Source organism: Arvicola amphibius, chromosome 12, assembly GCF_903992535.2.
Source record: "Arvicola amphibius chromosome 12, mArvAmp1.2, whole genome shotgun sequence".
NCBI lineage: Eukaryota > Metazoa > Chordata > Mammalia > Rodentia > Cricetidae > Arvicola > Arvicola amphibius.
Window position 1 is genome coordinate 44,075,450 of NC_052058.2, and position 10,819 is coordinate 44,086,268.

Here is a 10,819-nt window from a genome sequence, read left to right on the forward strand (position 1 = left end):
ATGTGCCTCCAGTGTCAAGAGATCAGGCACCCTGTTTTGGCCTCCATAAGTATGGAGTTCATGTGGAGAAACCCATATATGCACACATATATAAAATATTTTAAAAAGTTGTTTTTAAAATAAACGAAATATCTAAAGGCTTTAATGAGCACAGCTGTCAGCCTCACCAGCACATCTAATGTGTACTTATCAGGCAATGTCTACACGTTTCTCACTCAGACATCAGAAATTGCCAGTGAAGACCAAGAGTTTCCCGTGTAGGAACACAGGGACTCACAGTTATGGGTAACTTCAGCGTGCAGTATAGCAACACACCTTAATAAAGACCCACTGGTGAGGGAAGCAAGAAGCTTGCTTTGCCTGGCTGGGCCACAGACAGATGTTCACACCATCTTCAGTGGTGGGACCCCCAGTTCCAGAGCCCGGGGTTCTGAGGATTGGCACTGTGTGACCATAGCATCTGGCTCCTGTTGACTATGTGATTAACCCAAGAGCGAGCTCCAGCCTCATCCAAGCATGCCATATGGGGATAGGCTTTGCTTTGGTAACATCAGCAACAACGAAATCCCCAAATCTCAAGAAATGAGGCTAAAAATGGGCCTCATACCAAAGCCAGTGCAACTTCCCCTGCAGGGAGCTTCATTGATATGAGATGACTCTATCACACTGTGTGATGACTCAGTTAGCATAGGCTGTATTATTCATATTGAAGTCCCCTGACACCATCCTCATAGTGACAGGGCCTACAAAGTGTATTGTCTCTCTGTGACCAAGAAGTAAAAACTAAATGGGGTTCGATGGGAATGTAGCTTTGCGGTGGTTGCAGAGTTGACTTTCAGGTCCTTACGAAAGCCTTCACACCCCACTCTTTCCAGTTCTGAGATATTAATAAGATAATACTCATAGAACTAGTAGCTTCATGTATCTATTAGCCACTAGAGTCAGCTGTTAGCTGTTTCTGTAATTTTATGAAGTATTGCTCTACCGTCATGCCTGTTCATTGCAGCAGAACCGTTCAGGGCATATGTGTTCTCTGTGTGGATTGCTTACTGTTTTGTAAAGTTGTGGTGACACACGCCTTAAATCCCAGCACTTGGAGGGCAGAAACAGGTGGATCTCTGAGTTCGAGGCCAGCCAGGGCTACACAGAGAAAACCTGTCTTGAAAACTAAAATAAACATTTTTAATGGAAAAAATACAAGTAATACGTTGAAAGTTGAGTTCATAGAAATCTAGAAGGCCAGGGAGTCACTGTGAGCCCTGTGTAGACTCTGTTGGAGCCCACAGTGAGCACTGTAGGCTGTGAGCTCAGCGTTGGAACACCATGGGCTGTGAGCCCAGTGTCAGAGCAGTGTCAGAGCAGTGTCAGGGCTGTGAACCCAACTTTGGAGCACAGTGGGCTATGATTCTCTCTGCCTCCATGACTGCTTTCCTTGAGTCAATTGAGATTTTTATCCCCTCCTTGTTCAGTCCAAAGTCTAGAGTCAGCCCTGATCCCTGTCTTTTCTGAAAACTACACAGGAAATCTATAAGCATATCTGTTTTCCAGATACTGAGATAGACAAACACTCCAAAGACAGGCATCCTTATGTGTTCCAAATATTCCTTTCTCTGTTCTCGGTGCTTCAATCCTGCTCAGCATTGCCATCCTAGGGGGAACTGTGTGGGAATGATACCAGCATTTACTGATCTAAAACAAATATTTGTCATCTCACTATTTCTTAGGTGAGAAACCCTGCAGCATCTGAGCTGGTAGTTCTGCCTCAAGGGCTCTCATAAGGACATGCTCAGGCTGTCAGTCAGGGCTGAGGTCCACCAGGTCTTTTAAGGTAACTTAATGCTAGCCATGCATTGTTTAGTAAGCAGAAAGTTTCTCCCATCCGGGCTTCTGAAGATTTGTCCTTATATCATGAGGCTGGCCATCCAGAAAACATGAAACAGCCATTATGCACCTATGGCTGAACTCTACACAGTACATCATTTCCAGGAAAAACTATTGGCTACATGGGTAGCCATCCCAACTTAGTGCAGAAGGCAACTGTACTTGGGCATGAATGTCCCAGGTAATGATCACCAGATGGTGCAGGACAATTGTCTATATTCTGTCAATTATATTTTAAATAAACACTGATTGGCCAGTAGCCAGGCAGGAAGTATAGACAGGACAACCAGATAGGAAGTAGAGGTGAATCAATGAGAACAGGAGTATTCTGGGAAGAAGGGAGCTTTTTCTGCAGTTGTGAGCCCACCACAGAAGAAGCAAGATGTGACTACTCTGCTAAAAAAGGTACTGAGCCATGTGGCTAGCATAGACAAGAATAATGGGCTAATATAAGTTATAAGAGTTAATAAGAAGCCTGAGCTAATGGGCCAATCCGTTTACAACTTATGTAGACCTCTGTGTGATTTCTTTGGGACTTAATGACTGGGGGAACCGGATAGGTCATCCTGTATCTACCTAATGTCTTCCCATACCTACCTAGTGTTCAATGCAATCCTTTCATCTTATTATGCTTTCATTTTCCATGTGTACATGTGTGGTGTCCATAAGTTTATCATACACATGTGTACATGCATGCAGAAATCTGAGGTTGATGTTAGAATCACTCTTTTTTTCTATTTTATTCATTGAGGTGGGGCTTTGAATAAATCCCAGAGCTCACCAATACAACCAGGCTTTTATTATACCAGTGATAGTCTGCATTTCTGTGTGAATGACTCAGGGATGGTTTCCCATTCAATTTGCTTAAAAGACAAAGTTTCTGCAGGTTTGTTTGTTTGATTTGTTTGACCTACAGTTACAGCCCCAAAACTTCTCTGCTCATTCTCCCTTCCTTCATATCCCCAGCCACATTGGCTCCATCCTTCTGTTTAGAAGATGGCACTGACTCTCCCAATTCAGGACTTGGTCTTGCTGGTCCCTTAGCCTGTATTGTTTTCCAGCCCCCAAAAAGTCAGTTGTTTCTTTTACTTTCTGCTCTAATGCCTTGCTGCTAGAAGGACCTTTCCTGCCAGCAGATGAATGACTTCCTCCTGGATCTACACACCTTCATCTGACTCAGCTGGATCACACAACATTCACAAGAAGTGACGTTGCAGTCCTGGCTTTTCAAATCATGCATTACAAACACTGTTCTGTTCCCATTTGAAGTACTTATATATCTATTGGGCATATTTCAGCCTGAAGTATAAGAAATTGCCACCTACCCTATCTTACATTAGGTGATGAATAAATATGTGTGTGACCAGAGACAGATAAAGTGAGGACATCCTGGCTTTAGGCTCTGCTTTCTTGTGACTTTATTGTATGGAACCTCTACTTGTTTACCAGGATTGTCATTTCAGAGGTCATAGTTCCTCTGGTCTTCCAATGGACCCAAGTCTGATTCCCAGCACCCACACCAGGAAGATTGATCGTTTCTCTTCTGTTTTTATTTTTGTATCTTTGGTATATTTTATTATTATTTTATTAATAACATATAACAGATATTCACAAAACAAATAAAAGATGGTTATTATATTTCAATCATGAAAGATTAATTTTTATTGTTAGAAAAAATGTATATATGTATATAATGAAATGTGATTATAACAGCCCTACTGTTTCTCCGATTTGAACTTTTCCTGGTCCACCCTCAAACCTTTTTCTTCTTGATTTCATTTCTAGTTTTTTTTCTTTTATTAATAACTAACCAGTTCCAATTAGTGTTGCCCTTATGGGAGTGGATGTGGGCTATCCATTGACACATAAGAACCTTCCAAGTGGTTGTTCCCTAAAAAGAAGTCATTTTCCATCTTCCAGCAACTATCACATGCTAGCAGATGTTTACAAAGGGATAGGACTGAGACCATTGTCCCCATCTATCTTGTGATTTGGGCTGGCTTGATCTTATGTAGACCTTGTGCAGATAATCACAGTCATTGAGAATTATTGAGTGAAATAGGCATGTTATGTCCAAAAGGCAGAATTTCACTTCATCCCTTCTGATCCTTCAGCTCTTTGATTCTTTCTGCTTCCTCTTCTGTGAAGACCCCTAAGCCCTGGCAGGAAATGGGGGTCGAGATGTATACAAACATGTCCTATTTAGGGCTGAGTTGTCAGTCTCCCCTCCTCAGCAATGCCACCAGCTTTGATCTCTGCCCTCACCACCAATCACTGCAAAAAGAAGCTTCTCTGAGCCGGTCTGAGAGTGGTTCAGGTCTGGGAGTGGAAGCATAAATATTTAGAAGGCAAATTCCCATGATTTAAAATGTTTTTCTAAATAGGTATGAGCATCACAAGGGATTCCGAGAGGAACTGTAACTTTTCACCCTGCACTTAATTTGCACAGCACTCACCAAATATCACAGAAATCCAGTGAAAGTTCAGAGATTTACAACAAAGCCACAGAGCACAACACTTGAACCCTCTAAGGACTCCTAGTACTGACATCTAAAGCTCCTGCTATCATTGCTTAAATGCCTCCTCCCACAGTTTAAAATTTGATTAGTATTTTGTTCCATATTCATACTGAGCTTCTAGGAAGTAGGAACTCAAGAGATATCCTTGAGTAGTTGGCCAGTTAGACATGTGTACAATGCCTTGGTCCTAGTTTTGTTTCTGTTCCCAGGGCAAGATAACTTGACCAAGAGCAATGTATGGGACAAAGTGGTTGATTTCAGTATACAACTCCAGGTTTCAGTCCATCACTGTGAGGACATCAAGGCAGGAACTTCAGCTAGTCACACCACATCCAGTCAAGGGCAGGAAGAAGCGAATGCAGACATGCTCATCAAATTATTTATTGTGTTCAATCAAGTTCTCTACACACAGTTCAGTATCCCCAGCCTAGGGAATGATACTGCCCACAGTGGGCTGGATCTTTCTGAATAAATTACAGAAAACAAGAAAATCCTATATGGACATCCTTGCTGGTCAATCTGATGAATACCATCCTTTATAGAGGAGCTCTTCCAAAGTAATTATAGGTTGTGTCAAATTGATAATTGTGTCAAATTGACAAAGCTACTCTTACAGCCCTCCTCCTTTGGGTGTTCCCAAAGTCATATTTATTCCATCCAGATCTACATGCTATGAAACTCATACTACTTCATGATACTGCAGTAGTCACTTTATCATGGCAAATCATCACCTGTCAATGGTTTTGACTTCTTGAGATCTTATATTTCTATACCAGTGCATTTACCCATGAATCAAAGACAATAAAATAAAATCTACTTTGTTTATTTTCATCTACTAAGGAGTGGCTTGACTTATTAAGAGTCCCTGGACCAGGAATGAGGGATTTTGATTTTGCCACAACTGGCCGGCATACTTAAGGATATCACTTTGGGGATATTTGGGTAGCTGCAAAATATTTCTGAAATTCTGTGATTCTGGAAAAAGAGAATATAGGTTACAGGGTGAGGAAGAGAAAAGCTAACAAAAGATGCATACCTCCTCAGGTTTCATGATTTTGTGACTTCTTTAATGACAAAAAGAAACTCCAGGAACAAAGGGACTTATCTCTGCTTATGGTTTCAGTTTGCAGACCATCATTGTGGGGAATTTAAACTGCTTACATAGGTAATAGTTCACACTAAAAGTGTTCCTATAATTATTCACATTCATAATTCTATTTAGATAACCATGACCTTATATCTTTTTTTTAACCCCCTAGTCATCCTCTCCCAAATAACATGAGCAATTATTATTCTCACAGTCTTTAACATTCAAATCTTGTGGCTGAGTAAGCAGTCCTAGCTTGCAGAACTGCTGAACTCTCTCTCTCTTCAGGTCCCTCCTTCAGCAAGAAGAATCATCTTGGCTGCCAGGAGCTGCCCCTTTCCCTGGAACTGCTGGTCACCCCACAGATCGGGTCTCCAGAGGGTCCAGTCCCACTGCAGCAAGTCTTCATCGCCAGGCCTCTCTTACCAGTTTCTGGGTTTGGGATTTAGGATCAGCATTGCTCTGGGAGGCTTAGAGGAGAGTGGGAATGTGCTCACATGCCGTGTTCTGTCTGGAAGAGGTCAGAGTGGGATGGCTATGGGGTCAGGGCCAGGGGAAGCAGTGGAAGGGACACAAGCAGGAAGGAAGGGATAATTTAACTGAACCCAGCCTGAACCTTCAAGCAGTTCAGTTAAGGGCCAACACTGACGTCAAAGCTGTTTCTTATTTTATAAGTCAGCCTGCCTCCTGTATAGCCCCCTTCCTTCTGTCAGTCCTAAATGCCGGGTCATGACCTTTTCGCTGTTTATTCATTATAGCCTCAGTTCAGGTAAAGGTTTTCACAGAGTTACCCCCTTTTTGGTCTTGTAATATAAGGTCTGGTTGCTGTCTTTATATAATGGCTCATGGAAAAGAAGAATGAGCAAATCCTTAAACATACCTGATTGGTTTTACATCCTTATTCCTTTGGATTCTACGCTCCGTGCCTTTAGTATACTTAAACTTCCTTTAAACAAAGTACAAAGATAAAGAATTAAAAAAAAAACAAAATTAGACTTCAATGCTATGACAGTGGCTTCGTAAGCACACATGGACAAGACAAGCAAACCTCTTGTAGAATTGAAGCGCGCAGTGAGCCTACTATGGAGGTAAAAATAGTACTACTTATTATTTTGTTTTGCACACAGACTTTGATCTGAGTCACCTAACTGTGCCTCAGTCAGTTCCCATCCTCTTCTCACCTCACTTGACACCTTCGTGTGAAGATGCTATCACCATGGGGACTCACAATCCACTATCTGTTTCTACCAAAGTGAACACCATTATGTTTGCGACATCTTTTTCACTCTCACATCTCCATGATGAGGATTTATCATATCCTGCTCTTCTAAATAACAAAGCAACAGGAAAAGGGAGATAGGGTTTGCTCTGAGCCACAGTTCCCCGAGGACCAGATCCCAGGATTGTTCTTCCCATTGCTCTTCAGTCATCAGAATGCACCGCTACTGTCAACTCAACTGCACTCATTGCTGCTTTTGGTCTTCCTCGGTGAACACAGGCTGTATGAATACACGCAGTGATTTAGGAACTTGTCCTCCAAGGTCTCTCTCTAAGACCATCAAGAGCAAGGCTCTTGCGGGCTGCCAGGACTCATCAGGGCCTTGCCGGTACCTTCTTGTCTATGACCACAGTCCGGGTCATGTCTCTTGAATGAAATCGAGTGAATCTCTCTGATGCTTTCACTCAATAAGTACCTATTTGGTGTTGATAATGTAATTGGCAAGGTGATTAAGATATAGAAATGGACATAGCGGGTAAAAATTCCTCCTTTTGTGAAATTTATAAGCCAGTTAAAGGAAGCAAGAAGTGAACAGAATACAAAGACTTACCTAGAAATAGACGGCGGTGGCGCAAGAAACCAAGTAGAAGGAAAGCGGGGAGAAGGTGTGGCTTTAAGTACAGTGGCCCAGGATGAGTTCGAGGAAAAGGGAACATTGAATAAACATGCAAAAGAGATGAGAAAATGGGTGACATTCGGCATATATGTGTATAATATGTGCAATTGAAAAGATTACGTGGTGAAATTTAAGGTTTCAAGATTTCTTCATCCAGTTGTAGCTGCATCTAATTAATATTAGATTGGAAGAGGCAAAGTGGTTACTTTGTTCTTCCTGATCTACCTCCACTTTATAAGGTAGAACCTAATGCTTAGTGAGCCCCATTGAGTGTATTTAGCCCTAGATAGACCAAGAAATCCCAGATGCCTCCTGAAAACCTAGACTGCCCATCCATGCATTCATCCACTTATTACCCTTCTTTTCTCTAAACCAGGGATTCTCAACCTTCCCAAGGCTACAACCCTTTAATAGAATCATTCCATGTTGTGGTGACTCCTGATCATATAATTATTTCATTACTACTTCATAACTATAATTCTGCCGCTGTTATGAATCACAATGCAAATATCTGTGTTTTCCAATGATGGTCTTAGGTAACTCCTGTGAAAGGGTTGTGTGACCTCCAGAAGGGTCATGACCCATACATTGAGAACCATTGCCCTAAATAAAGGTCAGAAGGTAACCTCCCTTTCAATAGTGATAAGGCTGACGTCACTTGAGCCAGATGGGAAATCTCACTGTGAGAAATAGAGCCAATTCTTGCCAATTCAAAGAATGAATGGAATTTCGGTATGGAAAAGGGTAACTAAGCCGTGTGCCCTTGTAGACCTGATAGAACCCCCATTATCATGTCTCCCCATCTCTGGCTTGCATTAATGCAATTTTTGGACACTGCATGGGAACCCACGGCATGTCAAACGTGCCTGGGTGTATCTGTCAAATAGTCCAAACTACTATTGAAGTCCTCTGTTTTTACTGATATGTAGGAAATCTTTGATTCTTCAGCAGTTTGTTTCTTATTAGAAAGAAAGCCCTTCACAGTTGTAACCAGCAAGTGACATCACCTGGGGAGGATTTAGAGCCGTCTCCTTGCTCCGCACCCAGATGCTTCAGCTCGGAAGGTCTTGAGTGGGGTAACAGAGCGTACGCCTCTAACAAGCACCACATGAATTCCCATAATCAGCCTGATTCAGAAACCACCACAGGGCTTGGCAGCCGCAGGACTGGGAGCTGTTGACTTCTCCAGTGTAGAAGCCTGAATGATGGCCTAATTTTAATTTCAACTGTCTTAAACACATGAAAGCCCTGAACAGAAAAATGCCCTGTATCATTGCTTCTACATGCTGGCATATTTTGACTTTCTAATGAGTGAGCCTCAAAATGTTAAATCGTTCGAGGAGATTTACATTTCTTTTCCTTTAGGTAGTAGGAAGATTGAGACACTTTATTTCATATCTATGGGAAGAGTAATCTAAAGGAATAAAGTGATAGACATACAAAGCCTGTGCTCATAAAAGGGAACGAATTGATTACCAATTGGCTTTGCTGTGCATGAACGGTTTGATGAGCACACCTGAGAAATGATCCCAATGATGAGACCATCTCCAGAAGCCACAGAAGAGCTGGGTTAGGAGATGGATTGCCATAGATCCCCACACTTTGGTTAGGACTATCAAATAATGATAGTTGCTGGTATTTAAGAATGCCTTTGATATCTTTCTCTGGTTAAAATTATTGGACAAGACACATAAAACAATTGAAATATTGGGTATGGGGAAAGGGCTGAAGGCACGTGCCAGAGACCTAGTGATTGGTCCATCTGGCACAGACCACTGCCAACCTGACTAGTCCTGCCTAGCCTACCCTGACCTAGGTTGTGTGTCACATACGGGTTAGTCTTGAAATGGCCATCAAGGTACCTTGTTAGCATGGAGTCAATTTAAGGTTAAGAAACCTTGGTAATAAGGTCAGAGAGAATCTTTTGCTTAGAATTTCAGTACTGGTTGGAAGAAGTGGTTTAGCAATTCCAAGCACACACTACTCTTGCAAAGGACCTGAGTTCAGTTCCCGGTGATCCTGTCTGGTCTCATGACTACTGTATCTCCAGTTCCAGGGCATCCTATGCCATTTTCTGGTTCTTCAGGCACATGTGCCCTCCACACAAAAACACACACACAAACACACACACACACATACATGTAATTTAAAAATAGTAAAAGTACATATTGAAGTACAGAATTTATAACTAGCTCAGATTCTTAGGTCAACATGGGGATCACTTTTAGCTCATGAAAAATGATAAAAAACACATTTAACCCTACAGAAGTTTTCTTTAGCTGAGAAAGTATATTCCTAATCATAAAGAGCGACATCACAGAAGTCTCCAGAAGAACACTTGGCTTTGCTGAATCTATGACTACCATAACTGTGAGGCATTCTTCATGGACCATTGTCAATAAGCTCATCTTGTCGTTGCATCCCATGAAGACCCCATGTTTGGTACTACTTATTGGGCCTTATTTACCTCCATTTTGTGTGCAGTCTGCTCTTGGTTGGGCTAATCAAGGACAGTACATCCTGCAGGAAGGAGGTGGCTCTGCTCGTTGTGCTCAGCAAACAGCTCTGTGGTCCTCCAGGAATCAGGGTTCTTCTGACCATGATGCATTAGCTTTTTGCTATGCTAAGTGCATTCAGCAATTTAAGCCCACTTAGGTGGAAAAGGAATGGCTTACTCACAGAATATCCAGGTCCAAGATACAAAGGAGCATGTCAGGTGAAGCTGGCTTCGGGCACTTCTGAAGTATTGTGGCCTTTACTGTAATCTTCTCTCCCCATGTAGTAAGATAGGCCAGAAACTCCAGGCTGACTTCAGCTCAAGTCAAATGAGACAGAAATAGAATGTTCTTTTTCTTACTCTGTGGTATAGATAATTCTGTGACATATTTTTTCCCCAAAGTGGCTTTGAGTATCACATTATTTAGTGCAATATAGTACCATCTCATCTCCCATCAAGAGCCCATCTCCTTTTTTGGCCTTGGGATGGCTAATCTTTTGACTTGCTGCAGACTCATTGTGGTTCTCTGGCTCCATCCTTCAAGAGTCTTGAAAGAATCTATTTCCAATCATTCTGTTCCTTTGTGTTTTTGTGAGGACACCAAAACAGCTTGTGCTTAAAAAAGCCACTTTGGGACTGGAGAGGTGGCTCAGTGGTTAAGAGCACTTGCTGCTCTTACAGTGGGCCTGAGTTCAGGTCTCAATCCCCATGTCAGACACTAACAATAGCATGCCATTTCAGCTCCAGAGAATCCAACAGCTTCTTCTGGAGTCTATAGGTACAAATATGTGTGCATACATATACACACTGACATACATGTACAGGTGCACACACATACACACATACATAAATACAAGTAAAATCAATCATCAAGAGAAGCTACCTATAAAGAGGAGCATGGGACATGAGCACATGTGAAAACTTTGGTCTCAGAGGACTG